The sequence below is a fragment of the Arachis ipaensis genome, chromosome B9 (genome assembly GCF_059453495.1).
Source record: "Arachis ipaensis isolate K30076 ecotype BB chromosome B9, ASM5945349v1, whole genome shotgun sequence".
Classification (NCBI taxonomy): domain Eukaryota; kingdom Viridiplantae; phylum Streptophyta; class Magnoliopsida; order Fabales; family Fabaceae; genus Arachis; species Arachis ipaensis.
This window is the reverse complement of record NC_142444.1, coordinates 68,259,345-68,266,610: the sequence shown is the minus strand read 5'-3', so window position 1 is coordinate 68,266,610 and position 7,266 is coordinate 68,259,345. Positions and strand designations below refer to the sequence as shown.

Below are 7,266 nucleotides of genomic sequence, written 5' to 3'. Positions count from 1 at the left end.
CTTTGAGCTTAAGCCTCAATTAGTTTCTCTAATGCAGCAGAATTGCAAGTTTTATGGACTTCCATTGGAAGATCCTCATCAGTTCTTAGCTAAATTCTTGCAAATCTGTGACACTGTTAAGACCAATGGGGTTAATCTTGAGGTCTACAGACTTATGTTTTTCCCCTTTGCTGTAAGAGACAGAGCTATGATATGGTTGGACTCACAACCTAAAGATAGCCTGAACTCTTGGGAAAAGTTAGTCAATGCTTTCTTGGCGAAATTCTTTCCACCTCAAAAGTTGAGCACGCTTAGAGTGGAAGTCCAACCCTTCAGACAGAAGGAAGGTGAATCCCTCTATGAAGCTTGGGAAAGATACAAGCATTTTATCAGAAGATGTCCTTCTGACATGTTGTCAGAATGGAGCATCATATGTATATTCTATGATGGTCTGTCTGAATTGTCTAAGATATCATTGGACCACTCTGCTGGAGGATCTCTTCATCTGAAGAAGATGCCTGCAGAAGCCCAGGAACTCATTGAAATGGTTGCAAATAATTAGTTCATGTACACTTCTGAAAGGAATCCTGTGAATAATAGGACAACTCAGAAGAAATGAGTTCTTGAGATTGATACTCTGAATGCCATATTGGCTCAGAAAAAAATATTAACTCAGCAAGTCAACATGATTTCTCAGAGTCTGAGTGGAATGCAGGCTGCATCCGTCAGTACTAAGGAAGCCTCCCCTGAAGGAGAAGCTTATGACCCTGAGAATCCTGCAATGGAAGAGGTGAATTACATGGGAGAATCCTATGGAAACACCTACAATCCTTTATGGAGGAATCATCCAAATTTTTCATGAAAGGATCAACAGAAGCCTAATCAAAGCTTCAATAATAATAATGGTGGAAGAAACAGGTTTGGCAATAGCAAACCTTTTCCATCATCTTCTCAGCAACAGACAGAGAATTTTAAGCAGAGCCACTCTGACTTAGCAACTGTAGTCTCTGATCTATCTAAGACCACTCTCAGCTTCATGACTGAAGCAAGGTCCTCCATTAGAAATTTGGAGCACAAGTGGGTCAACTGAGTAAAAGAGTTACTAAAATCCCTCTTAGTACTCTCCCAAGCAATACAGAAGAGAATCCAAAGAGAGAGTGCAAGGCCATAACTATAACAAAAATGGCCGAACCTGGAGAGGAAGAAGAGGCAGTGAATTCCAGTGAGGAAGACCTTAAGGGACGTTCACTGGCCACTACGGAGTTCCCTAATGAGGAACCAAAGGAATCTGAGGCTCATATAGAGACCATAGAGATTCCACTAAACCTACTGTTGCCATTCATGAGCTCTGATGAGTATTCTTCCTCTGAAGAGGATGAAGATATTATTGAAGAGCAAGTTGCTCAATATCTAGGAGCAATCATGAAGCTGAATGCCAAGTTATTTGGTAATGAGACTTGGGAGGATGAACCCCCATTGCTCATCAATGAACTAAATGATCTGGTTCAACTGAAATTACCTCAGAAGAAATAGGATCCTGGAAGGTTCTTAATACCTTGTACCATAGGCACCATGACCTTTGAGAAAGCTCTGTGTGACCTAGGGTCAGGGATAAACCTCATGCCCCTCTCTGTAATGGAGAAACTAGGGATCTTTGAGGTGCAAGCTGCAAGAATCTCACTAGAGATGGTAGACAATTCTAGGAAACAGGCTTATGGACTTGTAGAGGATGTCTTGGTGAAGGTTGAAGTCATGTACATCCCTGCTGATTTCATAATCCTAGACACTGGGAAGGATGCGGATGAATCCATCATCCTAGGAAGACCCTTCCTAGCCACAGCAAGAGCTGTGATTGATGTGGACAGAGGAGAGCTAGTCCTTCAATTGAATGAGGACTACCTTGTGTTTAAGGCTCAAGGATCTTCTTCTGTAACCATGGAGAGGAAGCATGAAAAGCTTCTCTCAATACAGAGTCAAATAGAGCCCCCACACTCAACTTCTAAGTTTGGTGTTGGGAGGCCATCATTAAGCTCTAAATCTCTGTGAAGCTCTCTAAGAGCTCACTGTCAAGCTATTGACATTAAAGAAGCGCTTGTTGGGAGGCAACCCAATGTTATTTAGTTATATTTATTTGTTTTCCTTTGTTATTTTTTGTTTTCTTTAGGTTGATGATCATGTGAAGTCACAAAAACAACTGAAAAATCAAAAACAGCATCAAAAACAGCACACCCTGGAGGACAAGCTTAGTGGCGTTTAAACGCTAGTAAGGATAGCAGAATGGGTGTTTAACACCCAGCCTGGCAGCATTCTGGGCGTTAAACGCCAGAATGGGCAGCACTCTGGGCGTTTAACGCCACAAAGAGCTGTCTGGCATCTGGCTGGTGTTTAACACCAGAAATGGGCATCTGGCTGGCGTTTAACACCAGAAATGGGCATCTGGCTTGTGTTTAACGCCAGAAATGGGCAGCAGACTGGCGTTTAATGCCAGGAAGGGTAGCAAAGCTGGTGTTAAACGCAATATTTGGCACACATTGGGCGTTTAAATGCCAGAATGGTGCAGGGACTCGAATTCCTTGACACCTCAGGATCTGTGGACCCCACAGGATCCCCACTTTCCCACCTCTTCTTCTCTCCTCTTCACACCTTTTCATAACACTCTTCCCCACAACCTCTTCAACTTACATCCATCCATCATTAAACCCCACCTACCTCACCATTCAAATTCAAACCATTTCCCTCCCAAACCCAACCCCTCATACACGGTACCCTTTCTCCCTTACCCTATAAATACCCCTCCTTACTACCTTCATCTTCACACAACATACACACTACTACCCCCTTGGCCAAACCCAAACCACTACTCCATCTCCTCCATTTCTTCTTCTTCTACTCCTTTCTTTTTTTTTTTTGCTCGAGGACGAGCAAACCTTCTAAGTTTGGTGTGGGAAAAGCTAAGCTTTTTGTTTTTCCATAACCATTAATGGCACCTAAGGCCGGAGAAACCTCTAGAAAGAGGAAAGAGAAGGCAATTGCTTCCACCTCTGAGTCATAGGAGATGGAGAGATTCATCTCAAAGGTCCATCAAGACCACTTTTATGAAGTTGTGGCCAAGAAAAAGGGGAAAATACTTGGATTTTAGCCCGGAAAATGTGAGGTTAGCATTCAACTTGCCAATGATGCAAGGAGATCCTCACCCTTTCACTAGAAGGGTCAACTTTGATCAAAGGTTGGACCAAGTCCTTAAGGACATTTATGTGGAAGGAGCTCAATAGAAGAGAGACTCAAGAGGCATGCCAGTTCAACTAAGAAGGCTTGACCTCAAACCAGTGGCTAGGGGATGGTTGGAGTTTATCCAACGCTCTATAATTCCTACTAGCAACCGGTCTGAAGTCACAATAGACCGGGCTATCATGATCCATAGTATCATGAATGGAGAGGAAGTAGAAGTTCCTGAGATCATATACCTAGAACTCTACAGGGTGGCGGACAAGTCTTCCAATGTGGCAATGTTAGCCTTCTCTTATCTCATTTGTCACCTATGCAATTCAGCTGGAATTACCATAGAGGGAGATATCCTCGTTGAAGAGGACAAGCCCATCACTAAGAAAAGGATGGAACAAACAAGAGAGCCCACTCATGGACCTCAACAAGAGCATGAGGAAATTCCTCATCATGAAATCCCTGAGATGCCTCAAGGGATGCACTTTCTTCCAAAAAACTATTGGGAGCAAATCAACACCTCCTTAGGAGAATTGAGTTCCAACATGGGACAACTAAGGATGGAGCACCAAGAGCATTCAATCCTCCTCCATGAAATTAGAGAGGACCAAAGAGCCATGAGGGAGGAGCAACAAAGGCAAGGAAGAAACATTGAGGAGCTCAAGCACTCCATAAGATCTTCAAGAGGAAGAACTAGCCGCCATCACTAAGGTGGACCCGTTCCTTAATTTCCTTGTTCTTATTCTTCTGTTTTTCGAAATATATGCTTTATGTTTTGTCTATGTTTGTGTCTTTATTACATGATCATTAGTGTCTAGTGTCTATGTCTTAAAGCTATAAATGTCCTATGAATCCTTCACCTTTCTTAAATGAAAAATGTTTTTATTTGCAAAAGAATAAGAAGTACATGATTTCAAATTCTATCTTGAAATTAGTTTAATTATTTTGATGTGGTGGCAATACTTTTTGTTTTCTGAATGAATGCTTAAACAGTGCATATTTTTGAATTTGTTGTTTATGAATGTTAAAATTGTTGGCTCTTGAAAGAATAATGGAAAAATGAGAAATGTCATTTGATAATCTGAAAAATTATATAATTAATTATTGAAGCAAGAAAAAGCAGTGAAAAGCTTGCAGAAAAAAATGCAAAAAAAATGGCAAAAAAATAAAGAAAGAAAGAAAAAAAAAGCAAGCAGAAAAAGCCAATAGCCCTTTAAACCAAAAGGCAAGGGTAAAAAGGATCCAAGGCTTTGAGCATTAATGGATAGGAGGGCCCAAGGAATAAAATCATGGCCTAAGCAGCTAAACCAAGCTGTCCCTAACCATGTGCTTGTGGCGTGAAGGTGTCAAGTGAAAAGCTTGAGACTGAGCGGTTAAAGTCGTGGTCCAAAGCAAAAAGAGTGTGCTTAAGAGCTCTGGGCACCTCTAACTAGGGACTCTAGCAAAGCTGAGTCACAATCTGAAAAGGTTCACCCAGTTATGTGTCTGTGGAATTTATGTATCTGGTGGTAATACTGGAAAACAAAATGCTTAGGGTCACGGCCAAGACTCATAAAGTAATTGTGTTCAAGAATCAACATACTGAAATAAGAGAATCAATAACACTATCTAAATTCTGAGATGCCAAAACTGTTCAGAAGCAAAAATGCTACAAGTCCCGCTCATCTAATTGAAGCTAATCTTCATTGATAAGTTTGGAATTCATTGTATATTCTCTTCTTTTTATCCTATTTTGTTTTTAGTTACTTGGGGACAAGCAACAATTTAAGTTTGGTGTTGTGATGAGTGGATAATTTATACCCTTTTTGGCATTATTTTTACATAGTTTTTAGTATGTTTTAATTACTTTTTATTATATTTTTATTAGTTTTTATTCAAAAATCACATTTCTGGACTTTACTATGAGTTTGTGTATTTTTCTATGATTTCAGGTATTTTCTGGCTGAAATTGAGGGACCTGAGCAAAAATCTGATTTGGAGGCTGAAAAAGAACTGCAGATGCTGTTGGATTCTGACCCTGCTGCACTCGAAATGAATTTTCTGGAGCTACAGAAGCCCAATTGAGGCGCTCTCAATTGCGTTGGAAATTATACATCCTGGGCTTTCCAGAAATATATAATAGTCTATACTTTGCCGGAGATATGATGGCCCAAATTGGCGTTCAATGTCAGCCTAAAACATCTTGGCGGAAAACGCCCAAACTGGCACCAGAATTGGAGTTAAACGCCCAAACTGGCACCAAAGCTTGTGTTTAACTCCAGGAAAAGCCTAAGCATGAAAAATCTTCAATGCTCAGCCTAAGCACACACCAAGTGGGCCCCGAAAGTGGATTTCTGCACTATCTGCACTTAGTTACTCATTTTCTGTAAACCTAGATTACTAGTTTAGTATAAAAACTACTTTTAGTGATTTATTTAGGAGTCTTTTGACCATCTTTTGGAACTGATGTAATCATAGACTATCATTTAGGAGGCTGGCCTTGCGACCATACCTAGACCTTTTTCACTTATGTATTTTCTACGGTGGAGTTACTACACCCCATAGATTAAGGTGTGGAGCTCTGCTGTTCTTCATGAATTAATGCAATTACTACTGTTTTTCCTTCAATTCATGCCTACTTCTTCTCCAAGATATACTATTGTTCTTAATTCAGTTAAGTCAGAATGAAGGGGTGACCCATGACAATCACCCAATCTTCGTTACTCGCTTAGCCAAGATCGCGTGCCTGACAACCACAAAGTGATCTACATGATGTTCAACGTAGTCATTGGACGACAGCTGGAGTATACTCTCTTGGATATCTAATACACGGACCGAGTCCGTGAGATTAGTATCTTCGTGGTATAGGCAAGAACCATTGGCAGCATTCCTGAGATCCGGAAAGTCTAAACCTTGTCTGTGGTATTCCAAGTCGGATCTGGGAAGGGATGACTGTGACGAGCTTCAAACTTGCGAATGTTGGGCGCAGTGACAGTGTGCAAAAGGACAATGTTCCTATTCCGACGCTAGCGAGAACCGACAGATGATTAGCCGTGCGGTGACAGCGCATATGAATTTGTTTTCAACCGAGAGGATCATACAGCTTGCCATGGAAGGAGGTAACGCATGGTTGGAAGAAGGCAGTAGGAAAGCAGAGATTCAGAAGCAACAAAGCATCTCCAGACGCTTATCTAAAATTCCCACCAATGAATTACATAAGTATCTAAATTTTATTTTTTGTTTTATTTGTATTTTAATTATTAAAACCTTATAACCATTTGAATCCGCCTGACTGAGATTTACAAGGGTGACCATAGCTTGCTTCAAGCCGACAATCTTCGTGGGATCGACCCTTACTCACGTAAGGTATTACTTGGACGACCCAGTGTACTTGCTGGTCAATTACGCGGAGTTGTGAGAAAAGTGTGAGATCACGATTCTGTGTACCAGTAAGGTAGTTCAAAATTAGGTTGACAAGGTGGTTCATAGGCATGTGGTGGTGGTTGTTGACAACTACAATAAGGATCACCACATCCATTAGATTGATATGCATTAGGGGTGGAATTATACCTATAAGAAATCGGAGGTTGTTGTTGCCAAGAAGGTTGATCAATCCCTTGAGGCTCCTCCCATCCTTGATTGTTCCATCCTTGATGCATGTTACCATTGTAGTTCCCATTTCCTACAACATAATTTGAGCCAAACTCATAGCCAAAGTGAGGATGAGAATTTATAATAGCAAATAAAAACAAAAGCTAACAAAAATAAGCAACAAAGTCCTAAAGCTAACAACGACTAACAAATAAGCAAAAGACAAACATATTCACATATTCACAATAGCCAATAATATAACACCATTGTAATTCCCCAGCAACGGCGCCATTTTGATTAGTGAATTCTTTGACGGTCTAGAATTTCTCAAATAATTTCTCGTTGCAAGTATAGTTCTACACCAACAAACAATCCTCCCAATAAAAAATTTGGTTGTCACAAGTACAAACCCCAATGAAAATTAACCGAAGTATTTAAACCTCGGGTCATCTCACGAGGAATTGCAATGAAGTGATCAATTATTGGCTATGAAGGAAT

General features: G+C 40.6%; 1 non-coding gene across 1 annotated transcript; it reads right to left on the bottom strand.

Moving 5' to 3' along the window:
* Window positions 1-286: 286 nt before the first annotated feature.
* LOC148544966 (small nucleolar RNA R71) lies at window positions 287-390 on the bottom strand. The gene has a single exon (XR_015900910.1). It is a non-coding gene; the product is annotated as a small nucleolar RNA R71 (small nucleolar RNA).
* Window positions 391-7,266: the final 6,876 nt, after the last annotated feature.